This window comes from Cupressus sempervirens, chromosome 6 (assembly GCF_028749045.1).
Source record: "Cupressus sempervirens isolate cs-2001-9-10 chromosome 6, ASM2874904v1, whole genome shotgun sequence".
Classification (NCBI taxonomy): domain Eukaryota; kingdom Viridiplantae; phylum Streptophyta; class Pinopsida; order Cupressales; family Cupressaceae; genus Cupressus; species Cupressus sempervirens.
Window position 1 is genome coordinate 470405198 of NC_143123.1, and position 12017 is coordinate 470417214.

Sequence of the window (12017 nt, forward strand, 5' to 3'; positions counted from 1 at the left end):
CAAGAAAATAGAACGTAGACAATAGAAAAATAGAAATAAAAATTAAATATTTCTGTTCAATAGAAATAATTGTTAAGATCATAGGATAAATGAGATTTGTTTAAAGTTTTTGAGCAAAAGAACTAATACTGAAAGTAACTTGAAAACTATAGTCTCTTGCCTAGGAACTAATAAATAAATAAACTTGTTGAACAATTTATTAAAATTCAAAATGCTTTTTAACTTGCTAAAATAGAACCTAAGAAAAAATATTTAAAAATGTCTATAGTTTCTCATAATCAGTATGAATTATAAAAAACGTTATATTTTTTACAATACAACAATCCATCTATACTTATAACTCATATTAATGAAACAAAACAAGATATTTTTTACTATACTTTTGCATAACCCATATGAATTATGTATAACTAGAAAGAGAGAGAAGAACGAGGGGGAAGGGATGAGCAGAAACCTTGAATTTCAGGTTTACAAACCTACAAGTTGAAACAAGTCCTCTGTGAAGTATTGAACCTTGCAAATTAAAGAAACTCTGTAAGATTTGTTGACTCTATCAATAATGTGTACATTACGCTATAATGGGGCCGAAGATATTTTTAATGTCCGGATCCTTCCAACATCGCTAACTGGCAAGCGAGAAATGAAATTGTAATCCTCGTCGATGATTATGACAACAGCAGCATACACTGCCCTTCCCTTACTAATCCATTTGACCAAATCTGCTCTCTTTTTCGTTTTAATTCATTTATTTAATCACCGAGTGCCCGAAGATTAATGGACCTATTTTTAATTGGTTTGACCGAAACATAGAGAGGCCACAGAAGAAATAATCAAACGTCTAGAAACCATTTATCACTCACATGTTATTTCAGGAAATTTCTTTCACTACTACGCGGCATAGCTATTTACGACAATAAATAAAGACAAAATCTTATTTTCGTCTTAAACAAATTTTAATTAATTAAATTATATATTTTAATATATAATTGTTCTCGAGTAAGGACAAAAGCACTTTTTGGGTTTAACGAAGCTTTCATTATTGTAATCTTTAGTTCACGAGCGCTCTAAACTCGTGGTTCTGCAGCAGGAACTCAACGTCTGCTACTTCTCCAAAGGCAAGGACCGAGGCTTGATCTGCTGAAATTATCAAAGCGGCGGGAAGGATCATCATGCAAGGCCTTGATCTGGCTATTTGTATTAGACTCCCAATTTTTATTTTACATGCCCTAATTCTTTTCTTCCATGGTTCTGTGTCTGATTCACGAAGAGGCAGAGTGAGGGATTCAATGGCAATCAGACGAGGCAGAGTGAAGGATTCACGGGGTAATCAGACGAGGCTGAGTGAGGGGCATAGGGGTAATAAGACCTTTCCTCTGTGTAGCACGAGAAAGCTGACCCCTATTCAGTCTATGGATTGTGAATGAGATAAATCAGGCAAATTGAATGCCTTTGTCCGCCCACCCATCACAACCAGAAGGTTGCACCAATCAATGTCTTAGAGACGCGGCCTAGCTCATATTGCCTTGGCAATGATGCACTTGGTTTGATGCTAGGAAAGAAAAAGAAATGTTAGGGTTTAGTTTCACTGTAAGAAGCTGGGTTTTCCTATTGTTCTGATATTTAGATCTGCCCTTCACACAGGTAATAAATTTGCTTACGGCCCTATTCTAGATCTCATGTGTTTTTCCATTTGCAATGTTGGTATTATGCAAATATTAAATTCAATATTTAGGTGAAACCTTTTATATTCATTTTATGGTAGGTTACCCACAATAGTAGATCTATTCACCGCCGGATACACATGATATTTCAGTTGTATGTTCTTAAGTTTTGGCTATTTTTTAACTTTTAAGACATGATGGAAATTTTTGAAAGATTTCCATGAATTAATACTCTGCATTTTACTCTCTTAACGTTACCAGAATTGATTGTTTTGTAATTGATTAATGTGCATTCTTTTGATTCATGATTACCATGATACAATTTATAACAGCTTTCTGCTCATGTATCATTTTCAACCTTGTGTAGGCCATTTTTATCTTTTTTTACACAATTGTTTTTCTTCCTAGGTTGAATCCATTCATAGAGAACATAGAAAGGAAAAAAACTAGATCATCATATTGAGGAAAGTAATAGTTAAAGCTTCTTTGGATGCACAGAAAATATTTTTAATGACATTTGTTAAGGTAGATTACTAAGGTTTCAGTTCAAATACGTTGGGATGCAATTTTTCATTACATTGAAAATAATATAGTTTGAAAGACAAAGAGGTGTACTTTCTAATTCTCATTCTTAAAATTAGTCTTAACACCTTGTTTTTTCATAAAGGGAAGTCTTTATTTAATCACAAGAAGAAGTTAAAAAAATATAATAGACATTGATAAAGAAATTACACGAAGGATGGTCCAGTACAGGCAGTGAAGTGCCTAGGGACAATCAGGTTTGACAGCTCCTCAGCTTTGAAAATGTCTTATGCAGGCTGTTTTCATTGGCCTTTCTGTCAACAAGAGTTAATTTTTTGGGAGAATAAACTGTTGGCTAATCTGATCAAAATTCTGAATAATCTTAAAATCAGATTCAACGAAAGATGAAGCTGTACAAATTTGACTACATGTTTGCCCAAAAGACATTGGATTACCAACTTAGAATCTCCCTAAATGTTAAAGATATGGCCCCCGCACTGGGACTGGTTTTTTATGAGAGTCATTCCTCAACTTTCTTCAACATTGTCTGGTCCTCTCTTCAATCTCCCATCCATCCCTACATACAAACTCATACTAACACATACCATACAGGGTTTAGACTATCCCCAAAAGTCACATTAGCCACAGTAGGTAGGGGAGTTTAAGACATCATCAAGAATTCAAAACGAATTGCTGGTTACACCAATTAATGATAGAGGCAGCCAATGCAAACTTGATGTTTCCTTTCTTAAAACTTGTCAAAAAAGAATCTAATACTTTCTTATAAATGAGATTAGATCAATCCACAATCAATACAACATCTCCAATCAATATAGCATTGGAAGAAAGAGTTTTAAACATCCAAAATACTGATTGTACCCTTACGACAGTGAGTAGACAGTTTCCAGAGAATTAAATTTTATTGCTTTGAAATTTTTTTTTACATTGCTTCCTTTCCACCCCAAAACTATTCCAGCAATCTTCCCTACCACTCTCCTCTATCTTCCTCACATTCACCAATGCAAATAAACTATTTCCCAAACTAGTTACAGTTAGTTATTTGACTATTAGACATTAGTTTATGTTGGGAAGTTGACAACAACTTCAACAACCCTTTATCCCATGGTTCTTATATTATTAAATCAACTTTATGAAGTCCTTTTAGGAGCCAATCCAATTTATAAAGACCTTATATCACTTTAAAAACCCCCTATGAGCCTTCTAGACTTCAATTTGCCAATTTTAGGCAATTACATAGTTTTGGCACATTTGGTGCATTTGACCTCACATATTGTCTCTATTGGCCATATTACAATAATTAGAACCTTTATAGGTCATTAAACACATTATCAACCTTAGGATCCACAAATGACCCCCAAGGTACATTTTAACCCCAAAATGTCATTAAGGCTCACGATATTTGATCTCAATAAAAAATGATAAAAGCATATCAAAACACATTTAATGGACCATTATTGGTCTTATTACATCAAATGACCCTTCAAGGTTGTGTTCATCCTTTGCTCCCTCTTAGAATCTATTCAGTGATCCTAGTTCCTTTTAGGCCTTTGTCCTCGGCCCTAGGGCTCCTGCACCACTTTTCCCTACTAATTGTCAAAACAGATCTATTTGATTTCTCTTTTTGACCAATCAATATTCCATATAACTATTAGATCAACCTATTAATATCAGATGCAACTACTAGACTTGTTTTTAACTAAATTCTGATCACATTTTATAAGTGTGGTTAATGTTGTACCAAAAGATCTACCTATCAATGTCAGGGACAACTACTTCACTTAAAGAACCTACAAGAAATAGTTAGTCACTTGTCATAATTATGAAAAGGAGTGCTAACCATTTTTGCCAACAGACATTGCCAAGATTTTTATGGATCACTTTGAAATAGTTCATTTGCTATCTGCATGCCATATCATTGAGTTACTGATCTTTCTTATGAACAATATATTTTTCCTTTATATTCCTTATGCTTTATGAATAGTTTTCTCAGTAGGAGCATTAATGTGAGATCATAGCAAGTTTAATCATGAGATCAATATCATTTCTACTTGAATTATGAAAGAAATCTTAAATGAAATTAATTTAAAAATATTTTCTATACAACCATCATTATATTCGAATATGAATAGTCACAAATCAAAATTTCATATATGATGTCTCATTTGCATTTGAACTTGGGTCTGTATATTGAGAATTAAGGCTCAAACTCGGACACTTGTATGTTTTATTGACAGGACCTCATATTTAAATACCTTCTCTCCAGTAACATTATAGATTTCCTAAAATTTCAGCTTGGCATAAATCTATTTGTCCGAATTCTCATTCCATACTTTTTACGGAACAACAAGTAGTAAAACTGAAACTGAGACCTCCCACTTATCACTACAATACTGTAGCCAAGAACTACTAAACCCTTTATATGACTAGTCCATCTTTAATACAGATATGATTATTTTCCTATAAATAGTTCGATGCCTAAAACCTATACAATTGAATTACAATAACTCTAATTCGATTACAACTTAAAATAGTTCGACAAAATTACTTCAAAGTTATATTTTAAGATTCCAATTTTTCTCTGGCTTTCATGTTGAAGTGCAACGAATACTATCATAATGTATTGTATTGGATCTGTCTTCAGCTCTGCTATAATTTATTAATTTCTACACACCGAAATTATGTTAATTTGAATTTCTCATTGCTAATAGAAACCCCATTATTTCATATTTTGAAACGTGCCAATAAAATTGGAATAAGATTGAAGAAAGTATATAACCATATCAAAGATCAGCTGCATTGTTGCTTAAAGATTTGTTTAATGTTTAGCGAGGGCACGACACATACTAAGGGAAGAATTAAGTTTAGGAAAAAAGTCAACTTTGACTATTTAACACTTTTGATCTAGGAAATAAACTTAGTGTGTGATGTTTAAGTAGTCAGCTCTAGAAGCTTATTATACTTGGAATTAATAACATCTTTCCATGTTTGGGTTAACATCCTAATTAGACATTAGTTTTTCTTTTTAAATTATTTTTTCCTAGATATACATATTTAATAACTCTCTATCATGTGTGCTGATGATTTTTAAAGAAGCTTGGATTATCCAAGTTGTTTTATAGTGGTTATGCAAATTTGTCAAGATTCTATGAGAGTTTCAATGGTAATTGTTTAATTATTTGACTTTGTATGCTTCTTTGTACATGTTGTCCACAACATTTTGTCAAATAGTATACCATACTAAAACTCATTCACATCCCTTTTGTAATGTAGCCACTACATTAACTGGTCTTCACTTCCTTGTGACTGCTCTAGTGGGGTTCATCTCACAGACACTAGGATATACATCTTCAAATAAACATGTTCCCTTTTGGGAATTCTTTCGGTTTTCCATCACTAGAAACAAATCAATTGTAGGAAAGAATTTGAGCCTCATGTTGAACTCCCTGGGATTCTGTCAGGTATGATGCACAAATTAATTATTGTATCAGTCATGATGAATCTGTATTGAATTTCACTCATAATTATAAGTCACTAATCCCCTTTTGCTTTCAATCCTTTAGATTTCAAAATAAGGTATAATACTAGTTGTTTGTGTAATGGAATGGATTCTTCATAGTAAACAATAATCTAGAGAAGTCAAGACAACTGTATTTCTGGTTGTGATATATAGTGATAGGATTAGAACAACAATACCTTCGATATCAAAATTCTACCTTAAATTTTATAATTCGATTGCATATGTGATTCATCTTATCATCGTGTAGGTTCAATGGCTGAGAAACAATGGTATGAGATGAATTTTCTGGAAACAAAGATTCTAGTGTTGCTCTTCTCTGCAAGCGAGTACTTTCTTCCTCCATTTCTGAGAACCATGAAAAGACTGAAATTTTTAATTGTATGTAATTTGAGCTCTAAAAAGGCCATAATAAGAGGTCTTGGTGTTTTATCTTCACTCCCTCTACTCGGGTGCATTCGGTTGCAAAATCTGGTTGCATCCACCAGTGTGAAACAGAGCAAAATAATGCAAAACTTGGATAGACTATCATTGAGCTTAAGCGAAGGGTTTGCAAATATTTCCACATTGAATGGTGCCAACATACAAGGATTTCATCTGGAGCACTGTAGCAACTTGGAGGAATTGCCCCCTACTATCTTTCAAATTTCCTCTGCTCAAATATGGTCTATTACAAACTCCCATCTTGTTGAAAAGTTTCCATATGATCTCGAAAATCTGAGCTCTTTAAGAACGTTGAGATTATCAGCATTATGAGGCCTCAAAGAGCTTCCAGCATCAATTGGGAAACTTGGGCAAGCTTGAATTTCTAGACATTTCACTGTGTGAGGGCTTGAAGGAACTTCCAGAGGAAATAGGTCAACTAAAGAAACTAAAAGAGATTAACATGAGAGAGTGTTCTCGATTAAGGATGTTGCCCAGAAGTGTTTGTGGACTTGTCTCATTGAAACATGTTATCTATGATGAGAAGGTGGGGCATCAGTGGCTTCGAGCTATGACATTTTCTATCCCTGATCTTAGAGATGAAATTGTGGAAGCTCATTCACATTTGGGTTGGCTAGATGACTAATTTCTCTTGTTGGGAAGTACTATACATTGGAGGGATTTGGATAGTGTGGTCTTAAAGTGTAGTGAGGATTGCCTTGTGAGACTGCTTTCCTTGATTTCAGTCTCATGGAAACTCTGGCATCCAAACTTCGCTAAAAAAAAAAATAGTTATATTAGTGGGTTTTATCTCCCTCCTCATGGTAATCAACGGAGACAGTTGTAAACCATGTTCATAGCTGTCAAATCTAATATATTGTACATCAAGTTTCCTATTGCTAAACTAAGCCACTAGATTAATTTTGTTCTCTCTATGTTCAACTCAATAAAACTAATTGTGTGATGTTTTCTAAATGAACGATCAGTATGGTTTTCTTTTAATCTAATTTGCAAGTACTAAACATTTCCTGTTCTCTCTTATATCACTTTTATACTAACAAATTGACTTGTATTTTTTTGTCACCGTGTCTCAAATTGTCAATGGAAATGTCTATCATGCAGATACTGGAAATTCTTCTAAGGCTACCTGACAATAGGGAGTGTGCTGATTGCAAAAGAAAGTATGTATTTAGCAAACTGTAGGTTTTCTTGAATAAGTAGATAGTTTTGTTTTGATTAAAAGATAAGAGTTATGATTGCTTTCAATTACTTTAGATAACATCTATAACCTTTATAAAAGGACCTAATAATTATTATAAGAAAGTCTATTTTTACCCCCCACAACAAAAAAAAGGTAATAGATTCATGGATACTTAAATTTGAGTGATCTCTATGATTCACAACATTCTGTACATATTTTCTTTGTTGATGAATTTTGCATATATGAGCATCATCATTTGATTAGTTCTCTTGTATCCTTCATTTCTTTTCTCTTTCAGGCTACTGGAAAACCTTGAAGAATATGAGATGCTTCTTGTTTGGCTAAATGTTTCTATCATTCAGCTACAAAAGACACCAAGAAAATTGAGATGCTTCTTGTTTGTTTCATAACCATTGTTGGGCAATTGCACCAAGATGTGGGCATTCTAGATGTGGCATGTTGAGAGCATTACAACTCTTCGTAAGAATATATATTTAAATCAAACATCTTTTGTACTACACCATTAGACTTGGTGGACATGTGGACAACTGTAGTATTAAGGTGTTAGGATCAGTTTAAGTACTTCATTATGAGGTTATAGAATATAAGAAAATCAATGTTATTATTCAGTGATGGCTATGTCATTTCCACGATATACTTTATTGGTTGTAGTGGACGAACTCCCACATCATTTTGCAACAAACAAAGTATTGGAAATAAAATAATTAATATATTTTTTCTGGCCAAGTTTGTTGGTTATGCTACATTATTGAATGTTTTGTAAGAAACAAAATATTGTAAATAATTACAGTGAATATATTGTATAATTGTGTTCACACATTAGATGTTAAAAATCATAGGAAAATAATAATACTAATTTAAATTTATTTTTTATTTTTTTAATAACATTGAAATAGATAGACAATAGTTGAAGAATAGTTGAATTTAAACATTTGTTGTCTCTACAATTTGGATTAAAGAGTATTGTCTCTTTGGAGACAAAAGTGAAATTGTCTCTAAAGAGACAAAATAACTTTTGTTTCATATTGTCTTATAGAGACAATATTTTAAGATATTTTTTAAGACACTCGGTTAAAGACAATATTTGAGACAATAAACAACTTTTTTACTGTCTCATATTAAGATAATTGATTAAGGATTTTTCTCAAAAAGTGCCTTTAAACCCCTCTCCATATAGTAGTGTTTGTTATTACCCACCTCAAACATGGCATAGTCTTCAGTGTTAAGCAAAGCAATTCATTTCTCTTGGCCTGCCTTTCCACGCAATTCAAGCCAAACAACTAAGATGGAAGCATTCGACAACAATTTAATGTGAAGCACTAATCCACATTACACAATATTGTGAACTAAAAGCTTTCTTGTACATTTGAGTCATTGGGCAAACATACATCTCATCTCTACGTTCTTTAAAGTCTCTTTAAGATTCTCTAAAATGGGTGTATACGGATTTGTGCAAAGTTGCTTCAAATTGTTGACGTGACGAAATGCCTCACTATACGGTGAGTCCATCAGTATAGTGGTATGTCACCGTATGGTGAGAGTTTTAAGTTTTAATTTTTTGAACATACGGATCAAAGTGTACGACATTTAAAGTATACGAGTATTATTTTGTGTTGTGGTGCTGGAGGTGTGGTGCCAATGGTGTTGTGGTGCTGGAGGCGTGGTGCCGGATAGGGTGATGTCGTTGTGCCATGGTGCCAAAGCTATGGTGTCGAACAATACAATATGGACAGTACATGGTGTCGGATGGTGAGGTCATATTGTGTAAGGCGAAGTAGTCCGTGTTCATTGAAGGCAGCAGTTGACAGATGGTTTGCAAACCGTTTTCCCTGTAACTATTTGTAGTATTCTATAACGAATTTGCAAGGTGTTTTAATGGTTGCAAGAATTTGTTTGAATGCATGTTGATGAAATCAGGTTGATTGAAAAGGTAGTCTGAGCCTGTGAAAATCTAGAGTGTTGTATGTAAACTTCATTTACTGTAATACAAAAGTTTGCTCGGGTTTTGGGTGGTGGGTTTTTTCCCAAAAGGGTTTCCCACATTAAATCTATGTTTTCTCTGTGTCTTGTGTTTGATATGGTTTTTTGATAGTTTATTAATCTGCACATCTCTGTAACTTTATTTATGCTTATTTTCCTGTCATTTGGCATTCAAAAAGCATTTCTGCACTATTGCTTTCCTAACAAGTGGTATCAGAGCCTAGCCAATTGTGTTATACTTTTCGGGTAGGGTTTGGTTTTTTGTGTCAATTTGGTTTTAGTGGGAGTTTGCAAGTTTTTTGTCTGTAAATTGAGATGGCAAGTACGTCAAGATGAGCGAACATTGAAAAGTTCAATGGCACGAACTTTCAGTTGTGGAAACTTAAAGTGAAAGATTTGCTAGTTGATCAAGACCTATGGAGTGTTGTGTTAGGCATTAAGCCTTTAGGCATGAAACAAGAAGAATGAGAACTAATGGATCAGAAGGCGAGAGGATTGATAAGATTGAGTCTTGTAGACTTAGTTTTATTGAATGTCCATGAAGAGAAAGCTACACATTCCTTGTGGAAAAAGTTAGGAGACATTTATCACAAACAAGATTTTCCTAAGAAAGAAACTGTACTCCTTGAAGACGGATGGAGGAACGACTACGATGGATCACCTAAACTCATTTAATATGGTGATTGCATAGTTAACATCTATTGGTGTGTTCGTTGATGAAGAAGATCAATGCATGTTGCTATTATGCTCATTGCTTGATTCATGAGATCATTTGGTAACGGCCATCGAAAGTATGACTACCAAGTTAAAAATGGATGAAGTAGTTGCTATGCTTCTGTCAGAGGAGATGCGAAGGAAGTCCTCTGAGGCAACCAAAGAAGCCCTAAGTGTTAGAGGAAGATTTTCTAGTTGATTGAGACCTATGGAGTTCCGTGTCGGGCATTAAGCCTTCAGGCATGAAATAGGAAGATTAGGAACTAATGGATCAGAAGGCTAGAAGATTGATAAGATTAAGTCTTGCAGACTCAGTTTTATTGAATGTCCATGAAAAGAAAACTACACATTCCTTGTGGAAAAAGTTAGGAGACATTTATCATGAAAAATCTTTGGTAAACAAGATTTTCCTAAGAAAGAAACTGTACTCCTTGAAGATGGATGGAGGAATGGCTATGGCGGATCACCTAAACTCATTTAATATGGTGATTGCACAATTAACATCTATTGGTGTGTCTGTTGATGAAGAATATTGATGCATGCTATTGTTATGCTCATTCCCTGATTCATGGGATCATTTGGTAATGGCCATCGGAAGTATGACTACCAAGTTGAAAATGGACAAAGTAATTGCTGCACTTTTGTCAGAGGAGATGCAAAGGATGTCCTCTAAGGCAGCCAAAGAAGCCCTAAGTGTCAGAGAAAGATCTAAGGAAAAGAGTAAGAAAAAGGACATGAAGTTGAAGTCTTAGGAGCGGTCTACCACTCCTGGAAAGAAGTCCAAGGTGAAGTGTTGGAAATGTGGGCAGAAAGGTCATATTTGAAGGGATTGCAAGGAGGAGAAAAAGAAGAAGAAGAAATTTACTTTCGACACTAAATCTTCTCAAAGTGATGTTGATGCCTTTGTAGTGGCCTTGGCAGTGCCTGCGTCTGATGACATATGGTTGGTGGATTCAGAAGCATCATTCCACATGACATCTCATAAAGAATGGTTCTCAAAATATGAACCATACAATGGTGGAAAGGTATTCTTGGTGAGGGATTCCACACCGAAAATCATTGGCAGAGGAAGAATTAGAATTTAGTTTCCTAATGGCAGAGTAAAGGGAATTGATGGAGTGATTCACATACCTAGTTTGGCTCGAAACCTACTGTCTATAAGCAAGCTGAATGATGTTGGAGTTCAGGTAACATTTTTCCATGGTGGTTATAAGATAACTAGGGATTCTATTGTTTTAGCTAAGGATGAACGCATTGGAACACTATATAAGTTAGATGCCGAACCTGTGTGTTGTAATAGTATCTCTGTAAAGTCTGGTAGAAATAATGACATAACCTGTGGTGCAAATGCTATGGAAGTTAAACTTCTTGTAGAAAAAGCAATGCTTGGGCATCATAGGCTTGGCCATATCGGTGAGAAAGGTTTAAAAACCTTGAAGAATAAAAACTTGGTTGAGGGGTTGGTTGATTGTAACCTTGAATTTGATTTCTGTGAACATTGCATCTATGGAAAACAAAATCGTGTTCAGTTTTATTCCAATTCTCAAAAATCTTCTAGTTTGTTGGACTATATTCATTTTGATGTGTTTGTTCCTGTGGATGTTCCTTCTCTGTCTTATTCAAGATATTATGTACTGTTTATTGATGGTTATTCAAGAAGAACATTTGTTTATTTTTTGAAGAACAAATCAGAAGTGTTCAGTTGGTTTAAGGAATTTAAAAGCCTTGTTGAAAATCAGACTAGAAGAAAGATTAAATGCCTAAGGATGGATAACGGTGGAGAATTTTGCAATGCAAATTTTGACAAATTTTTTGTAGATCATGGCATCAAGAGGCATAAGATGATGCCTTATACTCCACAAAAAAATAGATTAGCAGAAAGGATGAATTGGTCATTGATGGAGAGAGCAAGGAGCATGTTGGGGGGTGCTCATCTAGAACAAAAGTTTTGGGCCGAAGC

General features: G+C 34.3%; 1 long non-coding RNA gene across 1 annotated transcript; it reads left to right on the forward strand.

Moving 5' to 3' along the window:
* The first annotated feature begins 1031 nt into the window (after positions 1–1031).
* On the forward strand, positions 1032–8089 carry LOC149553094 (uncharacterized). The gene is made up of 3 exons (XR_016353026.1): positions 1032–1641; positions 7264–7322; positions 7641–8089. It is a non-coding gene; the product is annotated as an uncharacterized LOC149553094 (long non-coding RNA).
* Positions 8090–12017: the final 3928 nt, after the last annotated feature.